Source organism: Fukomys damarensis, unplaced genomic scaffold (assembly GCF_012274545.1).
Source record: "Fukomys damarensis isolate Sample0158 unplaced genomic scaffold, DMR_v1.0_HiC HiC_scaffold_32, whole genome shotgun sequence".
Classification (NCBI taxonomy): domain Eukaryota; kingdom Metazoa; phylum Chordata; class Mammalia; order Rodentia; family Bathyergidae; genus Fukomys; species Fukomys damarensis.
Genome location: NW_022900944.1, coordinates 10,181,081 through 10,204,507, shown reverse-complemented (window position 1 = coordinate 10,204,507; position 23,427 = coordinate 10,181,081). Strand labels below are relative to the sequence as shown.

Genomic DNA, 23,427 nt, shown 5'->3' with positions numbered 1-23,427 from the left:
AGACTGGTGCCATCCTTGAAGCATAGGTATGGTTGGACAGGTACAGGTCTGGGTGAGGAAAGTGCCTGAAGCTGCAAAGGAGCCCTGAATCAAGGTAGTGGTCATGACCTAAAGGAGATTTTCTTTTCACAAGAGGCCCACAACCAGAACGGCAGCAGGATGTGAGCGTGGCACAACAAAGTCAGAAGACACTGTGGAGCCAGACTTTGTAGGCCTTGGAACGTAATTTGAGTTTGAGTAGGAACTGGGGAAGGGCAGAATGAAAATGATATTTTAGGCAACTCTTCCAGTGGCACAGCAGATTAGTGGGGAAGTGTGCAGAGCAGACTAGTGGGGAGATGCTGAAAGTAGGGAACGACTGAAGTAGGCTGTGCATGAGGGGTCAGCAGGGACAGGCAGCACAGTGGGGAGTAACAGGAGCAAAAGGGGCACAAGGATAAGGACCAAGAAACTGAGACACTGTGTTACCTGCCTGGAGGGCGGAAACTAGGGAAAAGTTCAGTCAGAAAGTCAGGAAGCAGTGTGCGGCTGTCTGCTGTCCATGGTCTGGCTGTCCAGTGAGTCTGCTTTTGCATCTAATGAACTTCTGTGTGAGAGTGACCAGCAAGTACATGGATGCAGAGAACTAAAGCCCCATGAATTAATGGCTCCAGAATAAGATGATTCCCAGTTCTTATGCTCTAAGGTCTGTTGTAAACAGTTCCCATTATTATTTAATAACATTTAATGTTGAAGTTGTTTAACCCTAACAACTACCTATGCAGTACTATGGTTATCTGCGCTTTGCAAGTGAAAAAAGTGAGGCATAAAGAGGCCAAGTGACTTGCCCAGGGCCATACACTATGTAATATATATGTACCTATTGTAGATGTGTACAGTCCCTGTGGATCAGACCCATGGTCTTTCCCCCACCCCTCAGTGCTGGGGATTAAACCCATGGCTTTGAACATACTAGGCAAGCATTCTACCACTGAGCCACATTCCCAACCCCTTTTGACTACTTATTGTTTTATTTTGAGACAGATTCTCCCTCCCTTTCTTCTCCTGCCTCACCCTCTCTTCATCTCTTCTTCACTTCCTGTCTTTCTCCCCTGCCTTCCTCAATCCCCCTTTCCTCTTCTTCTGTCTCTCCTCCATCATTACTGTATTCTGTAAATTGCCTTAACCTTTGCAGGGAAAGTTTGCCCCTCCCATTTCCTCTGTCCTTAGTCCTAATCCTGCATCTGCATCAGAGAAATTTGTCTGGCTGAACTGGCAAGAGCTCTAGACACTGGAAGCAAAAATAGAGAGAATGGACAGTTATAGGGTTAGAAAATTCACTTTGACCAGTGGGGCCAGGGAAGGGGGCTTTGAACAATCTTATGCTACTAAATTTTATGTCAGACACATCTGTGCATACATAAACAGGTATGAAATTTATGTATTTCTGAATATGTAAAATATATTACAAGCTAATGGAGAATTAGTAGCGTTGGCACTCAGAAGAAAAAAACAGTACCCCAAAGTATGGCACTTTGGCATGCTGAGTAATTTTAACCAAAGAGCATTGGAAGAGCCTCAGAAACAAAGTCTCTTTCAGATCTCCTAACCCACTGTCTCCTACCTGCCCCACCCCCACCCCATAATCATAGAAACCAGAAAACCTCTTCCCCAAGGCAAGTCATATAAACTAGAAACATTACTCTAACTTCGTCTTTCTGTTTGAGAGCTGACCATAAAGAAGTTCTGTGACTTACTTTGTTCAATAGAGAATATAACCCTCATTTTAGGGGGCCTGGCCCCATAGCCAGGAGGAAAGAATGCTGCACAGAAAGGCCAAGAAGTCTCAAGACAGACATGCTTTGCTGGGATTCCCCACTTTACTCCGTTGCCTTAGATCGTACACTTTTTGTTTTCTCACATTTCTACCCACCTGTCCATTCTTCATTGAACCTAGGCATAAAAATAGTTTCCTACAGACCAGTGATGGTGAGTCTTTCAGAACTTTCAATGATAATGAAGAGCCCGCTGCAGCATGTTTTCCATAGGTTCACCACCACTGTTATAGGCCCCTTTGGTCTCCATTTCTTAAAGCTCTTTTGACCCCTAAAAGTGTGATTAAACAAACCTATTGTTCTTTTCTTGTGTTGACCTGTCTTTTGTTAAGGATGTTCTCCTGTGACCCTTATAAGGAGTGAGGGGAGGTATCATACCTTCCCACCCCTACAAAGCAACGCCCCACACTTAAGTCAAGCTGTATTCAGTTGAAAATACTACCATTTTGTTTTTCTTTCCTTCTTTCCTTTTAAAAAGAGCTATTTGTGCATATGCCTATTTCTTCCACTTATTATACGCTTCTTGAGGACAGAATGTCATCTAACACAATGCTTAGCCTGACACAAGAAGTATTAGGTACTCGGTTCAAAGCCCAGGTCTACCAGCTATATGGCTCTGGATAGGTTATTTAGCCTCTCTAAGCCTCGGTGTTTTTATATGTAAAATAGTCATAATTCTAAGACCTTCATTGAATAACTGTATGAGTAAATGAAATAATGTGGGTAATATGCATAGATAGTGGTAGAAAATTCTCAGCACATGCTAATTATGGCTCTTTTCCTTGATAAAATGATTATTATTGTTGCTGTTGTGAACATATTGATGAATTATCCACATAGCAATCTATGAGGAATTGTCAAGGCATTGTCTCCATTTTTCACCTTAGAAATGGAGGCACTAGGCACTGAATTGGCTGCCCAAGATCACCTGGCCTAAGCAGGATGAAAAATCTGGGCTGGCTAGAATTGCTGTGCAAGGCACTTGTGTGCTACCAAGGGGCTTCATTAGAACTGTCCCCACTAAGATAATGGCAGCTCTTCGGGGAGGCAGAATCAAATTTCACACACAGTTTCCAGAATGTCATTGGATCTCCTGTGGTGAAAGAAATCTTGACATTTAAGTCACACCATGGAGCCCAGAACACTATCTTTTTTCTAATTATGGAAATATTGTGGTGCCATCTCCACTGTGCAGGACTGTTCACCTTGTGGTTTGCATGAATTCCGAAATAGATGAAAACAAGGATGCTATCTGGCCTATGTCCCCTGAGTTCCCTGGAACCTGGAGACAGTACAGTGTGGTTGTCAAATCTGATGGGGGTTGGGGATAGAGACCCCTGAAGTCCTCATACTCCTGTAGCCCAAACCTGAGGCCAAGAAGAGGCATGTTCACGTGCCACATGCAAGTACTGATGCCCTCCACATATCCCAGCCCCACAGCCTGGCCCTGTCTTTCCCATTTGCCTGCCCAGATTAACAGAGCTTGAAACCTCCATTTAAGGCCATCCAACAGTACATGGAGTAGAGTTCTTCTACTCCATTTTTCAGAGAGATCAAAAGAGGGCCATCTGGTCTAAACAGTAAGATTCTCTCTTGGCATCCCCAGGACCAGCAATTTGGATTTCCTGAGTCACTGTTCAGCTCTTTTCATCTTACCTGGCTGCCTCTCATCAGTAGACCAACATGGGACCTTGTTTTCTTTATTTTGTTGGTCAGTCATTCTACCTAATACTTACTTAGTAAATACTCCCCCCGGGAATAGTCTATGAGATTGCAGAATGGTTACAAGGTCAGGAGGCTCCCAATCTTGTGCAGAAATGACATCCTAAGATGAGAAAGTAGGAACCTTGGTTTCCAAGGCTTGTGTCCACTCCGGCATTCCAGATCTCCAGGATTCCGTGTGATCAGGTCAGCCTGCTCCCTGTGCTCCAAGGCTGGGTCAAGCCCCAGCTCCTGATTCGGGGAGGCATCCACTGTTAATCCCCAGCAGAAGGATCCTCTGATCTGACAATTGCACCTCGGCCTGAGGTGGTAGCAACATGGGCTCTTCCTGGTCGTCCTCTAAAAGGAAGAACCAACTCCAAGGCGCAACACTTTTCAACATGGGAAGGAAGAGGAGGGATTTTCAAGAGGTCTGTCAGATGCCTCTCTTCTTACTCTTAGGTTCCTTCAGCTGAAGTGGCTGCTCCCTTTCCTGAGCCCTTGTCACTCTCAAGCTTCACTCCCACTGCCCCCAGCACTCTGCTTTATGTCTTGCCTACCTCTGTGGCTAGACAGCAGGTCTAGGAGAACTGGACATTCTTGTCCATCTGCATGTTCCCACATTGTCATGCTCAGTGACAAGCCTAGATCACTGACATTGGTGAGTCCATGAGTGATTCACTCATGTACCAGATTTGTGCCTCTTCAGGCCCATGCTGGGCCATGGGCTAGGGACAGACCTGAGAACAGGAGAGTCCCTACCCTAAACAGAACCATCCCTGGAGGAAGGAGGGAAAGATGTGGAATACCCCTCTTTTCATACGCTTTCAGCACCCTTACCAGCCAGCCAGAGCAAGGTGACTGGAGTGACTTCTTGTGCTCACCTGTTGATTCTTCATTCCTGAATTCATACAGGGGTGGGTAAGACCCCAACCCAAGAGGACAGGACAAGGGCAAACACTTCAGTGGACAGCACTTTTTATTTTCATGAAAGAAGAGGGGCAGAAACACCCAACAGTGCACCTCAAGCATCACACAGTCAAGGTAGGCACAGGCATTGTGGTTGGGCTACCCCAATCAAGTCCCAAGTCCTCTGCTTCCTGGTGTGAGACAATAGAACAAGGTCCAAGTTCCTTAGTTACACACTCCAATGATTATTATGAAGACAATAATAGTGATCTACCTCCAAGGGTTGTCTATGGATTAAATGACTCAACAAATGCAATCTTAGAGCACAGAGGTGCTGAGGAAAGGTTAAGTAGTATTAGCCTCATGTGCCTTGAACAAAGGAACACCTACTCTAGATTTGAAAGAGTGATTAGGCAACAATGGCAGTGGCCTGTCCTGGAAGAGGCCAGTGTGAACTGAGAAGAGATGCATACAGGGGGCCTGACAGCATGTGGGAAGAGTGCCGATTTTACTTGGGTTCTGTCCTTTCATCTACTCTCCAACCTAGAGAAATGGCAGGAGGGCAAGAAGTAGTTCAGCCAAATCTACTCCCTAAAGGATTGGCCTTTACTGAAGAATAGCTAGTGAGGGAAGAAAGTGCCTGAAGAATGAGAGTTCTCATTAACTGAGTTTAAGGGATAACCAAGAGTTGAGTAGAAAATCTTTTGTTTGACCTATAGCTTTCTGAACCTTGACACTTAGAACAATGGGGTGTTCCCTTCTTGATGGAGTGTCACTCTTACTTATGGCCCTTCTCTGGAGATATCAGATCAGAGATTGTGAACTAGACTCACAGATGAAGGACATTCCTATAGGGCTCAAGGCTGCATATGCTCTTACCCCCAGAACATTCTGAAGAAGTCACCTTTTAGACTAAACTGCTAAAGAAACAATTCACCCAAAAAGAAACCTGTGTCCTTCCTGCCTTGAGGCCTTTGATTTTGAGGCACCAGGCCAAGTGTGAACATGTTCCCTGACCTTTTCTTCCAGGAGCAGGAGGCAGAGTGCCCTGATGCTTGTGTAGGTGTGCCACATATTGGATTTGGGCAGTTGATTCTTAGCTATAATTGTAGGCACTTTCCCTGTAGCAAGTCACTTAGATCATCTGAGCTTAACTGTACATTAGGATACACTTGGCTGCCACCTAACCAGTAATGACCCAAACCATGGGAAGAGCCTCTGTTTACTGGATAGAAAATCCCAAGAGTCCCCTCTCCCAGAGCTGCTTCTGTGGCTTGGCAGTCAGGACTTGGGTAAGAACATCACTGGCCCTCTGGATGCTCATGTTTCCTACATGGTAAGCATCACATTGTAACTCACAAGACATCCAGAGGTGGAAGGAAGAAGTAGTGCAGCCCTAGGCTTCTCTTTATACCACACTGTAATTGGGCTTTTGTGGCCAGTCTGGTAGAACCCACAGTCAAGAGAAAGGGGGCTTGGGATAGTACCAGTCACCTCCTGCCACATTTCTTACAGACTGTGATGGGATGTAAACAAGAACACAAAAGTGAATGTGATAAGTCGATGGCAAGCCTTGTCCAAAGATCAAGAATGGTGATGGGTACTCAGGCAAATAGCAGAGGTGGGTCCTGTTTTCTTCTCCTGTTTTTGCCTTTGTCTTCACATGGGCTCAGAAACTGTAGTATTGTCCCATGTAGATAGTACTGTCCCATGTGGCAACAGAGACAAGGAAACAGTTGGGTGACAAAAGTCCTGGGAGCGCAAAGGTGGTGGCAGAGTGTCTCTGGATAAGAAAGTCTCTCCAGGGGAGCCCAGGGCAGCCAGTGGCAGATGCTGCCTGCATTGCAGGCTGACAGCTTCACCTCTGTCCTCCACACTGGGCTCACTGCTCTGCCAAAGGCCCCAGCCAGCTCTCAACCTCTACCTGGCCACACCTGGCTTCCCTGCCTTGCCACAGTGGAGTAACTGCTCAAGGTTGGCCACCCTCAACCTCTCATTTAGGGAAAAAAAAAAAGTAAAAGGAAACTCAGATAAAAGGCTCCAACCAGTAGTAAAGGAAAACCTCAGGTTTCTATGCACACTTTCTCTGTCTGATTCACTCATTTACTTACTCATTTTCTTTGACTCCCCTTCTCCCTCTCTATAAGCCTAATTACTCTGCTCTGATGATAGAAAGTATCTTCAATTGTACAAATAAACATTCCAATCATCAGGTCTGAGATGAGGGCTTTCTTTGAGAGTCTGGGAGCACCCCTACAGCAAGACCTGACAGCATTGTCTTTAGCACAATTGTGAGGACATCCTTTTGGGCTCATAGCAGTTATTTTAAGATAATAAATAAACCAAGAGCTCTCATCATATTAGAAGATGTGATGAACAGCTGAGAGAGACTTATGTGCCCAAAATTATTTTTTGAATTTCCTGGAATATTGAAAAATGAAGGAAACCCCCATAAAAAGGTCACAAAATTATGATACATTATAAATGTGTATATTTGACAAATTAATACTTTGGACCCACCACAAATGCAATGAAATATAATTGTGCTTTCTAAGAAATAGTCATAAGATTTACAAAGACTTTATTTCACAGTGTAGTGCCAGTGATCTATGTGTAAAGGGACACAGGTTAGATATTACAATGTGCACTATCCCCTTTCACCCCAAGAGTTCTCTTCCTGGCTACATCTAGTACCTAATTTGGTCCATGCCCCCATATTTGAACCTTTTGTGAATGTACAGTCCTTCTTGTCCACTGTTCAGTAGGCTAGGGAACCAATAAGACAAGTTTTACCTTGCTGAGGGGTGTCAGGGACTGAGAAAACGTTAGTTGAGGCAGCAGCATCACCTGGGTGAGTCACAGGCTGGTGGGATGGCCAAGGTGGTGTCTGTATCTCTCCTCAGCTCAGAGGCACAGACTGAGAATACAAGGATTTCAGCACCTCACATGTGGGATAGGTCAGCTTTCCGTCACTAAAATTAAATGCCTGAGGTAATTGATACAAAAGAAAATGTTTATTTTGGCTCATACTTTTGGCAGTTCTGGGTCAATATTGGACAGTCCTATTGTTTGAGGCCTCTGATGGACCTGCCAGTAATTAATGACAGGAAGAATATGTTAGAGCAAACCCAGTTACATCCTGAGCCAAGGAACAAAAGAGGAAAAGAAAGGGTCTATGGTCCCACCATCCCCTTCAGGGGAATGCCTCAGTGGCCTAGGGACCTCCTGTTAGGCCCTTCCTCCTAAGGTTTCTACCACCTCCCAGTATTGCCACTGTGGGGACCAAACCTTTAGCACGAGAGGCAGACAGAACCAGTACCTTTCTCCCTTCTCCAGCTATTTGTATACCCACCTGCTTCTAGTTAACTCAGTTGCTCCCCCTTCCTCTTTATGTACTGGGCAGCCAACCATGGTCTGTCACCGCTGCAAAACCCCTCTGGGTAAGTTAAAACACTCTTGCCTATAAGTAACAAAAGACACAACCAAACTGGCTTACTAAAACAAACAACAACAACAAAAGTCAGCTGGCCCAATGATGAGGAGTCTAGAGATACAGCTGGAGCTGAGACCTGACTCACCAGCTCTGGTGAGGTCCCCAGCTTCCCTTTGTCTCTCCATCTTATTCTAATGTGTGGTCTTCACTTAATCTGTTCTGCAGATCTGCTCCTCCACCATGCAGGAAATAAGCTACAGCAGTTAAGTCATCGTTCCTAGCAATGCATGCATCCTGTGACATCCACAGTACAAAGCACACCTGTGCAGTCTCCTCCTTGAGTACCACCCAAATCCTGGGCGTCTCTGAATCATAGCCCACCTCTGAACCAATCTCTGTGATTAAGAGGATGCAGTGCTCTGACTGATTGGCTGAGGGGTTCCTGAAACAAGACTGCATATACCATAGGAAAACCAGGAGGTCATGAAAAATAAAATGGGGTCAGAAGAAACAGATGCTGCAGAGTCCCTCACAAGCCATGCCAAGATCTCTCCCTGATTTTGGCCCTGCCAGCTGTGCCTATGCTATGGAGGAGATTCACATGGTAGCAGTACAGGGCCAGCCTGACTGCTTCCAACATGACAGGATTATAAGATAACTATGCTGCTGTTCCCATGTGGGCAGCCAGGGCCCCCCAGAGGGCAGGGTCCATAGACACACAGCACTCACTAACACTCAAGCAGCTGATCTTACCTTTCTACAGCGGCTACTGCTGAGACCAGTAGAGGAGTTAAGAGTTGAAGAAGGAAGATGAGCCAGTGTCAAGGGAGGTCTCTGCAAGAAGACTTGGCTCTTAGCCGCCTAAACCATCAGGGATCCTCGAGATGAGCCAGTCAGGACATTTTTGAGCTGAGGAGGTATAGCTCCAGAGGACTGTGCCCAGGGAGACAGGGCAGGTCAGCAGGGATTACAGCCAAAATGCAAAGAAATAGAGACAAGGGGAGCAGAAGGGACATGGAAAGGAGGAGAGCAGCAGACAAGATTGTATGATTCTCACCTGAGAAACACTAGAGATGATTCTGCCCAAATGTCGAGTGTCCCAGTGTCAAGGGAGTGTTTAACAAAGCCTGTGGGAAATAAATGCTGAACAGCAGCTACTTGTTCATTTTTATGCCACTTCCAGCCCCTCCGGCTGTAGCGTCTCCTCTCCTGGACAGCGTTTGGCCACTCTTTCTTTCATTCGCTCATTTGAGAAACAGGTACTATCCCTTGGATACACCAGTAGCACAGTAGCACTGGATGTGTTGTAAACAAAAGCACACAGGTGTGCTGCTAGTAGGAGCACCTGGTGAGCAGGTGCAGCATCACCACCCCTGGCAGTTCCAAGGAGCTCTGAGTGTCCTGGCACTGGGCCTGGCCTGGCTTGCCCTGAGGACAGGGTATCTAACAAAAAGCTGAAGGGCTTGGCATTAGTGAAGCAAATGGCAGAAAAGGGAGGGGGTCTTTCAGGCAGGTGGAACTGCATGTCCCAAGACTGGGGTGGCAAGTCCTGGCCCACCGTAAGCATCTAAAAGAAGGCCAGTGTAGCTGGACCCCAAAATTGAAGAGGACCATGGCAAAAGATAAGTCAAAAGGAGGTATGGGGCAGCCTTGTGAGAAGAGTTTGTAAGCATGGAAGGGATTTTGACTTTGCTCCTTACACATCAAGGAGCAACCACTGCAGGATCTAAGAAAGTGAAGGCATAGGCCAGGGATTTAGCTCAGCAGTTTGGTGGCCTGCCTTGCGAGCACAGACCCAAGTTCAATCCCCGGTACGAAAGAAAGAAAGAGAAAGAAAGAAAGAAAGAAAGAAAGAAAGAAAGAAAGAAAGAAAGAAAGAAAGAAAGAAAGAAAGTAAGTCAAGGCATGGTTTGCCTTTGAAAGGTTCGCTGTGGCTGTGGAGGCAATGGATAGATGGGAAGCAAAAGTGGTAACAGGGAGATACGCCTAGAGGCTACTACAGACACCCAGGGATTGAGAGTACTGTTAGTCCAGAGAGGACTGGCCCTTGCCATGGGTCTTCCTGTAGTCCACTGCTCATGAAACCTCTGTGAATCCCTCTCAGCAGACTGCCTGGCATGCAGGTGGAGGCCCACTGTCCGTGCCTAGTGCTGGGGCCCCGTCCCTGAGCACAGCAGCAGCCTAGGTCTTCCTGCACTGGGTGTCCTCAGGGGAAACCACCTCAGAGAAGGCATCTAGAGAGCTGCTGCCTCTCCTCCTTCTTCCCACCCCACTCCAACTTCAGCCCTTCTGGATATTCTGTCATCTGTCCCCTCAGCCACTCCCTTGGCCTCAGTTCCCTCATCTGTAAATGAGGGTAACTTTGAGTCTTCTGATGGTCAAATAACCATGGTAAGGAGCCCTTGCCAGGCAGCACGTGTCACCACATACAACAAGAGCATGTTACAACCATTGGTGCCACGGGCCCATTCTGTCCAGGCAGAAGCTGGAGCTTACAGCACAAGTGGTAGCAAGCCACAGCTCTCTCCTCCTTCTGAGTCAGCCCAGAATAGCTCATGGCTTCTTGGGAGATGTGGATTAGGATCATTTACACAAGCAGACTTGCCTCCGTCAGTATCTTTGGTTTGAGGTCCCCAGGGCACAATTCTAAAATAGTTCACTGCCATATTTGGCCCAGCTTTCCCAGCTCTGTAGGGGCCCTGCTTCTCTCCCTGCCCTCTTCCTTCCTTCCTTTTTTCCTTTCTTTTTCCTGCTTCACTTACCACAGCAGCCCCTCTCTTTGCTCAGTGCCAGGACTAGCTGGCTCCCCTGATGCCAGTTGGCCAAGGAGAAACAGGTGGCAGTCCCTGCTCAGCGTGGCTTCTGGGCACAGCCCTGCAAGCCAGGGCACCTAATATCGGCTCTGTATCTGTAGATATGGACCTGAATGATGAAGTCCTTGGCCCCTTGACTTCTCTCTCCAGGACCAAGTGCAGTGTTCTGCTCTGCAGCAGGAAGCCTGGTTCATGCACTGGCTAGTGTACATTCTCATGGAGAGTCACAGCCTGCATCCTTGACATGAAGCTTAGTGTGTGGTGGGCCAGAGCACAGGGTTGGAGTCAGGCCAAGGACAGAGCTGGCTTCTCAGTTTTTAGCTTTTGACCTCAGGCAGTTCCCTCACTGTAAGATGAAAGTAACACTAGCATATATATATGTAGCAGGACACAAGCTAATCTGCTATAGCAAAGACTCCAAAATAACTAAGATGAAAATGCAGCACTCTTGCAGAAGTGGCTCAGAAGTGGTTCAGGGTGGGGCACTTTTTCTCCTTGCTTTATTGCATGTAGGGTCTCTGTTTCGACTGCAGGCTAAAAGTCTCATCCACCTACCCCTTCTCACCAACAGCAAAGGGAAATAGGGAAGCACAAGGTTGTTGTTTGCAGGAGAGGAGCTGAATTATACAAGGCCTTGAATGTCAGATGGAAGAATACAGATTCTCCATAGCCTGGGCCAAGAGGTGACTGGGCTAGGGAAGAAACATGGACAAATATTGTTCCACAGGGACTGACCTGGGGATGCTCGGTAGTTGGAAGTCTCCTTAATGCACCTGGCTGTGATGTGTCTGTTGGATTCAGGATTGCTTTTTATGCAAGGCCCAGTGATTCTCCCCTGACCCACAGCATAGAGTCTCAGACTGCTACCACCACCAGTCATTGAGGGCTACCCTTGAACCACAGGACAAGAGTCCCCACCTGCCCTGTTCTTCCTGGGGTACCTCATTCCACAGCAGCTTTCCCAGAGGGCCTTTCCTGTGGCTGCTCAGCCTCAAGGCCAGTGCTCCTCCTGTTCCTCAGGAAGCCTTCCCCTTGGGTAGCTCTTCCCTGTGTGTGGAGAGGAGAGTATGCTACCCAATCATCACAGACTGAGGTGCCCCTTTGGAGTTTAGTCACAAACAGTCTTCTCTGTGAGCTCGTGGCATGGCCCTGTGGTTTTGTGCTGGGCTCCTATGGCCAGGAATTCCCCTAACATGGGTCCTAGGATATGAGCCTACCACTGGTGCCACACACCAGTAAAGTGAAGCTCACTTCTCATCTAGTAAGTTGGGCACAGGGAGTAAGACTCCTAGGGACCACAGCACGATACTGTCGAAGGTGCCAGGGTCCGAAGGCTGGGAGGCCTGTCGATATATCTCCCAGTAACCCATTCCTATTGTGCAGCCATTCTGTGGGACATGCTGCTCTCACCTGGTACTCCTCTTACAGAGGGGGCCCCTGAGGCACAGTGTGAGGAGACTGCCCAAGATGACACCACCAGGTGACAGAGCCAGCATGAAAACAAGGTCTCCATTCCCAGGCCAGGGATTTTCCCACTGTGAGCCCCTCTCCCGCCCCCATGAGAAGCAAAACCACATTCCCCATACCCCATACCTGCTGCTGGCCTGCCTTTCTGCTCCAGGATCCCCCTTCTGCAAGCCCCTTCAGCACCACATAGTCAGAGGGCAGGGCTGCTATGCTTGCTTCCTTACTGCCACCTTTGCCCTCATAATAGTGAGGCCTTTGTGGGCAAGATCAACCTTTGACTAAGAATGAGCCCCTGTTTCATCCATTAGAGGGTTCAGAGTCACCCAAGACTCCATTTGTGCTCTGCTTGCCTCCCAAGAGTGGAAGAAGGGAGCAGCCCCCAGGCAGCACTGTGTACCTGCACTGTTCCACATGTCAGCTCATTTGATCCTTTTCTCTTGTCCCTGTAAGGGCACCATATTTTGTTCTATTATCCTTATTCTACAGATGAGGAGGACAGAGTTCAGAGAGGACCGTTCCAAGCTCATGTTACCAGGAAAGGGTGGGGCCAGGGTCAAACCAACACAGCCTGGCCCCAGAGTGTTTGCTTTAACCCATGAATGAGGACGTGGGCCCACAACAGCCATCTCAGCTTTCCCACCAGGAGTGCCACTGGGAGCCACAGTCAGATGAGGCACTGAGCTGTGCCCATAGTTGATAACCAAGTGCTGAGAAAGAGGGGAAAGACCAACCTCAGACAGTTATTGTGATACCAGCTGTCCCCTAGCTGGCCAGCCATACCCTGATCACACAGCTCCTGGCAGGTGTGGCCAAGATGCCCACAGAGCAATAGAGGCCTTGCTAGTCACAGGGCAAGAGGATACAAGACTGTGCCCAGTTTCTCCCTCTGGGACACGCAGCGTGAGCCTGTGAATGTCTTTGGGCTCCAGGTCCTAGAAGCTTCCAGACTGTGTAGGGAAGGGAGAACCAGGCTTGGCCCCTGCTTTCTCCTGGGAAGCAGCAGGGGAAGGCAGGAATGCACAACTGCAGAATCCTGATCTCACAAGCTACCCAGCTGCAATGGTGACAGCAGCCAACATGGGCCAGTGCCCCTCCAGTGTGGTTTTCTGGCATTTGTCCTGAGGGGCAGAGGTACAGGCAGCCTGGGGCCTCCAGGTACTCAGCAAGAGAGGCTGGTATCTATCAGGTGTGGATCCATCCTGCCTCAGTGGGCAATGAGAACAATGGACCCCCAAAGAAAAGTCAGGCCCGGCTCTGCCCCCACATGCTCCTGTGATTACAGGCAAGTCCCTTGCCCCACAGCCTCTCAACATTTTCATCCATAAAATCTGAGGAACTGGATCTTAAGATCTCCCCTCCCCCAACCCACCCCCATTTCAGTTCTATAAATTCTAAAAAGTTCTATAAATTCTCCTGGCAGAATTTAATTGCTAAGTTTAGGTGATTGCCAAGCACAAAGCTCTTTGTGTCTAAGAGAAAGAAAACCCAGAGTTCCAAAGGCAGGACACGTGTGTTAAATTAAAGATTGACTCTCCCCAGGCGAGAGTTGCTACTCTGACAGCCACCAAACTATAAGCTGTAAGCACTGCCCTACTTGAACACCCACTGCTGGGGACTGTGGCCCTGGACAGGGGACTGCACAACCACAGAACCCTGATGGAAACACTGCTGTGGACTTCTAGGGAAGTTATACTTCACTCCTTTCCTCCAAAGGTTTGATAACTTTAGTCTATAAAATGAACTGACAGTAGATAACAAGTACATTCCAACTTTACTACATGGGGACAGAAGGTTCTTCTGGGAAGAAGGAAGGTGGTGCAGGCTACGGAAGGTGGAGTGGAAAGTGTGTGCAACGAGCAGGGTGAATTCTTGTGATACAGGTGAAGCCTCCCACCCACCACCTATAGGGATCTGTCTGGGCCAGGGATCAGATCCCCAGTGTCTTCTTCCTTCCTCGGGGAAGAGCCCTCCCAGGCAAGCAAGGCTGTCAGGTAGAAATACCACTATCTGCATCTGCTGTTCACCTACTAAGGCAGATTGCTGTAAGTTTCTATAAAAGACCTGCTTTTCAGAGCCATTCCTGTGACTGTAGGGTCTACAGTTTCTATGACCCATTTGAACTATGCCAAGGATATATATATATATATATTTGGAGTGAGATGTTTTACTCTCCCTCAGCTGGCACACAAAGGCCACCAAGTGAGCCACTAAATCAGGCAGAAGAACCCTGTCAGGTTCTTTGCATCAAGCGTAACCATGTCTTGGCAAGAGGAGATGAAGGGCCATGTAAAGATGTCAGCCACAGTCTGATCAATCCAGAAGGCTCCCGGGGTGGTGGGGAGCAGGGAGTGGATTTCAGGAGATCTATGCTTGACAAGAGTAAGATGGCGGAGCATAGGGAACAGGCTCAGAGTCAGGATGAGAAGGTCAGGAGGCCTTAGGGCAGCTGGATGAGGGTGCTGCCATAAACAGTCTGTACACATTCTATAGACTGGCCTACACCCCAAACCCAGAGCACATGGGCAAGTGTTCCATGGCACCAATAGGGTATTCAGAGTTTAGTGCAGGAGGAGATGCCCTGGCCAAACCACTAAACAATAGCAACAATCTCCTTTCCAGCCTCCCCACCACTTGACTTGTCCTCACCCCCTCTGTGCTTCCTACACAGGCCAAAGTGAACTTTTAAGAGTGTATATCTAATCCCCTGCCAAGAAGCCCTCAGTGGCATCCGCTGCCCCCAGGATAAAGTCCCGCCCCATTTTCCTCAGCTTCTGCTCGGGTTTGTATGCACTGTCTCCTCTCTTCTCCATACCAACCCCAGAACTTAACATTACTGTCACCTCCTCTTAGAGGCTTTTCCTGGCTCCCTGACTCTCAGAGCCCTGGGAGCTATTTCAGGGCCTTGTCAGGCTTTGGAAATGTGTGTACAAATACTTAATAAATGTCTGTGCTTCTGCTAAGCTATAAAGGACAGGGGCAAGGCCTGTCTGAGTCTAGCATCCAGCATAGATCCTGGCCCTGTATGTCTAGCATCCAACACAGAGTGGGTATAATGCTCTGAAGATAGTCATTGCCCACTGTGCACTGTTTCTTCTGGGGTCAGAATGCACATTTCTGTGGTCCACATACTGAAATTGAGAGCACCCTCTCACCTGTGTTGCAGTTCGGCCCAGGAAACAGTCCTGGCTGGCACTCTTGGGCTGCAGTCTGGCTGCTTCTCAGGTGCTCCAGCCTCCAGAAGCAGCCACCACAGAAAGAAGCATCCCTGCAGGCTTGATGCAGTCAGGGCCTCAGACATCCTGCCAGGCCAGTGTTTCTCCCCAGTCTGGGCCTGAGCAGAGTCTGGGCATGTGGAAGGCAAGTCAGGACTACAGAAGACTAGACCTGTAATACCTGTAACCAACCCAGCTTCCTGGGGAGCCATCTGAGGTCCCGAGCCCTTTATTTTCTAGGTTCAAACCATGGTGTTAGCACAAAAATAAATCCCTTTTATGTCTACAGTCAGTCTAATATGAACATGCGGGTGGGAGGTTCTGGATCCCACATGGGTAGGGGCCACCATCTCTGAGCAGTGATTCTGCAACCCCGTTCACCACAGCTCAGATTCTTCTGTTGGACTTCTGACATCAGGCCAGTGAACAGGGAAAGCACATGTGGAAAGTTACAAAGGGAGGTAGAATCCTTGTGGCTAGAAGTTAGTCCTGTGGTCACACCAATCAGTAGAAGAGTCTGAGAAATGTCTGGCTTTGCCCTCAAGAAGAAACAATAAACTGATTTTGTCCACAGGGAGCCCATCTCTGGCATAGTGCTCAGGTATAAATTTCAGCCAATTGGCTGCTAGCATTTTGAAGTGCCACCTCCAGTGTGGCAAGAGGTTTGTTTCCTTGACTCATTTGTTTGTGGCCCACTCCTCACACAGCCTGGCTGGAGAAAAATTTTAATTTTAGCCAGGGATTTAGCTCAGTGGTGCCTCCACCTGCCTCGCAAGAGCAAGGACCCAAGTTTGATCCCCGGTACAAACAAACAAACAAATAAAAACAAACCGTAGTTTCAGCTAGTCTGCAGCAGTTATGGCAGAATTTCTTCATCTCTGCAACAATGGGCTGCCCTTCTGAAAATGACATCCCAGTGGCTCAAGATCTTTTCTCTTCATGCCATGTGCCAAACAGAGTTCTAGAGACTTGTCCTGTGCACCATCACTGTCTCCGTGACGTGGCGTGTAAACACTGGTGAACTGCAACATTAAATGGTATCTGGAGAAACCTTGTACTTCCACCTTTGTATATGTGTTGTAATATATGTTTGAAAAGGAATCACCAAATATGTCAAACCCATAATTTCACATGTACTTTTTTTTTTTTTTGAGACAGAGTCTTCCTATGTAGTGAGACTGACCTGCAACTCACTGTGTAGCCCAGGCTGGTCTCAAACTCCCAGCAATCCTCCTGCCTCAGCCTCCCAAGTTCTGGGATTACAGGAGTGCGCTACCACACCTGGCTCACATATACTTATAATGATGCTAATTTCAGGGTTCTACTGGTATGGGAGAATAAGAATAACATGTTAATGACAAGTCTGGGGATGAGTGGGGTAATTGTTGCCACACTGTGTTGCTTGAACTATGGTTCCAGGACTTTGTAACTGAATGACCTCTCTACCTATTTCTTCCTCTAGTATTGCCTGTGCCACATGCAGGCTATAGGTGTGTCAAGTCACTAACAGCAGTACCTGGCATGCATTAGGCACTCAGTAGGTGTTTCATACTAATATTAGGAAAACTTGCATTATATTTCCAACACCATCCTGCAATAGGTATTATTACTACCACTTCATGGACAAGCAAAGAAAGGTTAAGCCATTTGCTCAGCTGGCAGCAGAGCCATGTCCTGAACCCAGGTGTGCCTGGCTGAGGCAATAATTTAGGTGGCTACCCTCAGCAGGCCCTGTCTCTCTGAAACTCAAGCGTCCCATGTGTGGCAGCGAGTGAGAGAAGCTGCCTGCTTTTGGCAAGACTGGGGGCTGCTATCTTTGCTCCAATCACAACAAAAGATTTTGCTTTAAAAAAGAAACAAAAGAAGGGAGGGAGGGAAGAGAAAAGAGGAGAGAAGAAGAGGAGGAGGAGGAGGAGAAAGGAAAAAGGAGAGGAGTGGATGTGACCTAGGTATCTACTAGCACTACTCCTCCTAGATCCTTTGCCTGACTCTGGGCTCTTGTTGCTGTCTTTCCATAACATCCAGCACTTGATGGGCTACAAACTTGCCCCAGAGGCAGCCCCTCATTTGTTTATTCAATTATCTGTTGATATTTGAGTTGTTTGCTTTCTGGAGCTGTTATAAACAGTGCTGCTAGAATATCATGCCAGTATTTGTGGGACATATGTTTTCATTTGTCTTAGTACCTAGGAATGAATTTGCTCCATCATATGGTTAAGAGTATGTAAGAACTTTAACGTGCTTTCTAGGGCCCAGGATTTAGCTCAGTGGTTCCGCCGCCTGCCTTGCAAGCACAAAGACCCAAATTCTATCCCGGGTACCAAAACAATAAAAAATTTTTTAAAAATAAATAAAGTGCTTTCCAGAGTGATGGTACTGCTTAAAATTCCACCAGCAATATGTGATGTTCCCACTGTCTTATAGTCTCATCATTTGAATTGTTGTTCATTTTTATTTTAATTATTCTAGTGTATACATAGTGGCATTTCACTGGGGTTTAATTTGTGTATCCCTGATAACTCATGATATTTATGCCTTTTAGCCACTTGTGTATCTTTTTTATTCTTACCTTTGTCAGCCTGTCTTCTTAGCAATGAATTGTAAGAATATATATACATACATATATTCTAGATAGAGGTTGACAGGTATATATACTGTGAATATTTTCTTCTAGTCTGTGGCTTTCCTTTAGAATTAACATTTTTAAATGGATTCATGAATGAATGTTGATTGTTGACTCTCAAGCTTCCATCACCATTTTTTGTTTGTTTGTTTGTTTGGTTGGTTGGTTGGTTCTTTTTTTTGTTTTGTTTTGTTTTGAGGTAGGGTCTTGCTTAGTCCCTAAGTTGCCCCAGCTGGGCTCAAACTTGCTATCCACTGGCCTCAGCTTCCAGAGTTCTAAGAGTATAAGCATGTGCTACTGTGCCCAGCTAGGGACCCGTTTTAACCATGAGGTTGTAAGAGATTGTCATCTGAAGGTAAAGAGGTGGTCTGGAATTAGAGCTTAAACTTGTACACGTTGGGGTCAGATAATCCTGAGTCCAGGGCCCAACTTCATGGCTCACAAGTGTGCTGGTCCTTCCCCTCAGATGTCTGAGGCTTATTTTTTGGGGATTTGAAATGAGAATAATAAATCACCTACTCTTTGGGATATTGTGAAGATGAGATAAAATGATGACTGTAAAGCTTACCTCAGGGACCTAGCACTGAGCAGCTCACATACAAGCTGAGCTGCACCTGTTAGCAGACGTGCTGAGGCCAGGCCTCACAAAACAGGCTTCTGCCTTCCTTCTGTGCATAGAAAGCACCAGCTTCCTCCGAGTTATATGCGCCAAAACTCTGGGTTCTTCCTTCCCTTTCTCTGTTCCACTTCCTGCTCCCAAAAGGCTCCTGAGTCAGCTCCTGCCTCTCTCTACCCAGGATACCACCCAGTCAGGTGCCTTACTTGTTTCTGGTGCTCTTATTACAAGTGCTCTTCCCAGGTGTCCCTGCCTGTGCCTCTCCATCTCCCACCCCAAGAGCCACTGTTACAATTGCCAAAGGCTTCCTTTCTGAATCAGAAACCTGGGGCTCTTGGGGTAGGTGTTTGTCAAGACCACTTTGTAAAAGAAAGGCTTGGCTGTCACTGGCCTCTTCTCTGGTTATAAATAACAGGCTCTATTCTTAGCCAGCCAGCAGTTAATTCTCCCCCCAGCAGGGACTTTGGCTGTCCTTACTGGAGACAGGCCACTACTTGGCCTTTGGCAGGACCCATTCCTTTGATACGTGATCAGAAAATTGAATTACAAAACCAATTACCGATTTCCTGTGCTTGACGGGGGAGACATGAAACTTTGATTAAGTTTGAATTCCTCTTTGGCTAATTTCCAGCCAAGGTTGAATAGGCTTGTGGGAGATTTTGTTGTTGTTTATTCTGTTTTTGTTCTGTGGTAGCACTCTTGGGCTGGGAGAGGAACAGTAATTTTGCTAGTGGGGTTTTTGTAACCCCCTTACTGGCTGAATGGCTGTTCCCCTGTTGTGATGCATGAGATGTAAATCCCCCAAAGACCCGTTGCCAAGGTGACTGGCTGCAGAATTGAGCTCAGCTAAACAAAGTCCTTCAGCTTTGAAGGGAAAAGCATTTATTCCCCATACAGAGTTGAGTTCTAGCAGCCCTTGACAAGGCTACATTCAAGGATGCCTTCGAGAACTGGTACAGAAGTGGTCCACTGGTCCTGTTGGAGTTTCTGCAGCAGTGTGGCCATGCTCTTATTCCCCCCAGCCCTTACTGCACAGATGCTGAGGTCATGGGACAAGGCTCCAGAGGGTACCTCTGCCCAGAACTATCTGTAGAGCTGGCCTTCAGCCAGTGACAACCTGCTGCGCCGCAACAGCAAGGCCCAGGGGAGGTGAAGATTAGGAAGACATCCTTTGTCTCCTGCCAAAGCATCTTGGTACTTCAGATATCCCTAGGAGATGGAGGAGGCCTTTGGGGGGAGCACCTGGGTGAGGCTCCAGGCTCAAGTCTGAGCTGGTTTTGGGGACCCAGTTTCTGCCCTAGGAATGAAACGAGAAGATCCCAGGCCTCTTCCTCAAGATGCACATTGCTTTACAGTGGCAATGGGCCCCATTCCCCCTGCCTAAAATCCCCTAATTGGAGATAGAGTCCTTTGCCTTCTAAAATCTTGGGTTTCTAGCATCCTGGTTAGAATACCAGTATACATGGAGTGAAAAATATCTGCCAGTGGGGATTAGCCATGACCTAACTAAGGAAACAGCCCCTGGGAGCAGCACTTAGCTTCTGTGTCTCCATGGATAGACTCTACCTGATTTCGAGCTCATTTAAGGCCAATTTCAAATATGACCTCTTATACCAGCAAGCATTTGCATCTCTGCCTTGACTCCCAATGCCTACGAAGGAGCCATGGCTCAGAGAGGTCAAGTGACTTACCCAGCCTTACACAGTTGATGAGTGCAGATTCTGGACTTAGATGTGAGATTTCTGAATCCAAATCCAATCTCTTTCCTCTGCGTACCCAGCCTCCAGCTGCATTTATGCTCGGGCACGATGTACCTGCTTAGTTTGATTGGTGTGTTTGTGTATGTATTTTGCTTTTACAAAGTGAGAATCTTTTATAAGGTTTGAATTTGGGGGTCAGTTTTTTTCTTTTTTTAATGAAATTGTACAGCTTCCTGGTAGAGTTATAATTAGGAAATGCTGTGCTAGTCAGTGAGGCAGAATTAAAAACTAACCAGGCAAAGCTAGATGGAGTGCTTTTTGACCTGCGCAAAACTCCAATTTTGCCACCCTAGGGGAGAGGGAGCTGTAAAAATGGGGAAATGTGTGTGGCTGAGCCAGGCCAGGGAAGGTGCAGTCCCTCTTCTCTAGAATTAGACAAAAACATGGTTGTCTTTGCTTTACTCTCTAGACAGACGTGCGATAGGATGGAAATAGGAAAGCAGAAAAAGGTGGAGGAAGAGCCCTGTTGGTGGGGGCGTCCAGGTTTTGGAAGGAAGGGGACTAGAGAGACGAATGGGGAAAGTATCTGCAGAGATCCCCAGTCACATCCCTCCAGCTTGTACTTACTTATCAGTGACAGCAGTGACGGCAAGGACGGTAATAAGTAATAATCGCCCCACATACATGTATGCCAGGTTCTGTGCCAGACACTGTTTCTGGCCTCATTTTAATAGTGATATATCGTTTATTTTAATGTTAGTCCAGAAAATAAATATGTGGTCCATCTAGCTAATGATTGTCCAACGTTTAGCGAGTTTAACTTTTAGAAAGTGAGTTAAGTAAATGAACATATTACAAACATAAGGGCAGAGGTGCTACACAGATTTGGCAGAAATCATGAAAACAAGTCAGAAAGAAATGCAGCTTGGGAAAGCTTGCTCTGTCCATATGAGCTAAGAAATATAATCATTCTCCTTTTTCAGATAAGGAGATAAGGAGGTTTAAAAAGATTGAGTAACCTGACCACAATCACACAATAGATAGTTGGCAAAGCCAGCACCTGACTCCAAGGACAAGGCCTGGAACCTGCAGCCTTAGTTTCACACCCCATCTGAAACCCCGTCCCTGGCACCAGGTTAGCTAGCCTTCCCTTCCTGGGGCCGTCTACCACAGAGAGAAAGCTTGTCTTCTCCTTACCAAAGTGCTTTATGGAGGCTAGTGCCGCTCAGGGGAGGTGGAGCCTGGGGCCTGCTTCCTCTGATCTGCTGTGTGGAATTCTCTCAAGAAGCCTTTCAGAAGGGCCTGGTGCAGTGCTGCATGTGACTGGCAGAGCTGTGATTGCCAAGGATTTGCTGTGCACTGGTCCCGCCCAGCCCCAGAGGGCCTCTGCTTCTTCTTGTCCTTTCTTTCCTGTCTTTGGCACTCCCTTTCTTCCTTTCTTGTCTTTGAATCACTTTTTCCAATAAACTGTTGATTCAATATATTAGCTAACTCTGAATGATTTCTGAAAAAGGCCTCCTGCCAGGAGCTGAAGCCTCGGCATTAGAAATACATGTATACTTATGTGGGTCTGAGCTTTCAGAACATTATTAAATTTTTATGAGGAGCTAGCAGAGAAGCCACTTCCACACGAGCATAAGATGGGGAAATGGCATCTTTAGCAGGATGGAAATCATTACACAATCAACTCTGCAGGTCTTATTACTCTACCGGGAGAAATCAGCGCAGTTTACCTGGGGGCACAGAGGGCAGCACTGACCAAGTATCAAGCAGATTTTGTAGCTTAGGAACCATTCAGATACCTGTGCTTAATGATTGGCTAGGGTGCTTCTAAGGCTGGGCTTCTGGGGCTGCAAGCCCAGAAACAAAAGGCCAACTGGGGTGTGCACGCGTGCGCACAAGTGTCAGAAGTATGTGTGTGCACATTCCCCCAAGCATAGCTACAGGGGTAGCTCCTCTCTGTGTGTTTTTGTGTGAGTGACCTATATGCCTTTTCTAGCTTTTGTCATATCCCAGAGGAGTTCCTGTAATCCAAAATGAGTTTATATTAAAGACCTACTGTGTCCCAGGCACTTAAACTGCTGGAAGAGTAATTCTTGTGGAACTTACAGTTTAGAAAAGAGAAGCAAACGAGCAAGAAAAATACCCAGTGGTAGTCATGTGTGCACATGAATTAAATGAACAGGTAGCTATTGCAACTGGCCCCTGGGCACAGCTCACCTTGGGTCATTTGTGTGACATATTAACAGGTAACACCTACCTGGCTGCTTACCATGCCCCACGTGCTTTCCCACATGGCTTATATTCATTCCTTAATCATCATCATACTCGGGCTCCTTGACACTAACAGTTTGGGATGCTAAGATTTGTGGATGTCATAGTCAATTGCAGAGTCACAACTAAAATCTAGGGTTATTTATCTCCAGCTGCCTCACTGGGTAAAAGATTTGCATCCCCAGACTTCATATTTCTCACCTTAAAATGGGTTGGTTCTGATTTGGTTTACTCCTCAAAAGCAAATAAGAATATTGTAGCAGGGTGTAGTAGCAACTCAGAAGGCTGAGGCAAGAGGATCACAAGCTCAGGAGCTCAAAACCAGCCTGAGCAACATAGCAAGACCTTGCCGCCCCCCTCCAAAATAGAATACTTATTAAAATATAAGCTTTTATATAAACATCTGAAAAATCAGACCTCTACTTCCCTGTGGCCTGGGTGCTTTGGTGGGTCTGTGGGGTGCCTGAGTTTTCACGAGACTACACTCCCAGCCCCTTCAGGGACACTGCTTTCACTACAATATGAAGACTTCTGCTTACACTTCACTTTCAAATTAAAGAATTTGACTCATCTCTCACAACTTGTCAGAATTTTAGAGAGCCATAATTTTAATTCAGGAAGCCAGACACTTGCCACCACTGTTCTCCTGGCATGGCAGTTCCCACCTGCCCACTCATGCCTGAGCAGCCCCAGGTTCATCTCTCCCAGCCCAGTGTAAGGCCACAGTCCCTCAGGCTTCAGAAAACTCTGACTGAGGCTGACAGTGAGCACTCGTGAGCAGAGAGTGGCCGAGAGCTTCAGTGCCCAAGAAGGCAGAGCTGGGGGTTGAGATATTTTTGTTTTTGATTTTTTTTTTTTTTTTTTT

At 47.1% G+C, this 23,427-nt stretch overlaps 1 protein-coding gene across 3 annotated transcripts in view; it reads left to right on the top strand.

Annotated features, from left to right (window-relative positions):
• Positions 1-23,427, top strand: part of Gnao1 (G protein subunit alpha o1) — a 168,200-nt gene that overhangs the window by 91,273 nt on the left and 53,500 nt on the right. The window lies entirely within an intron of this gene.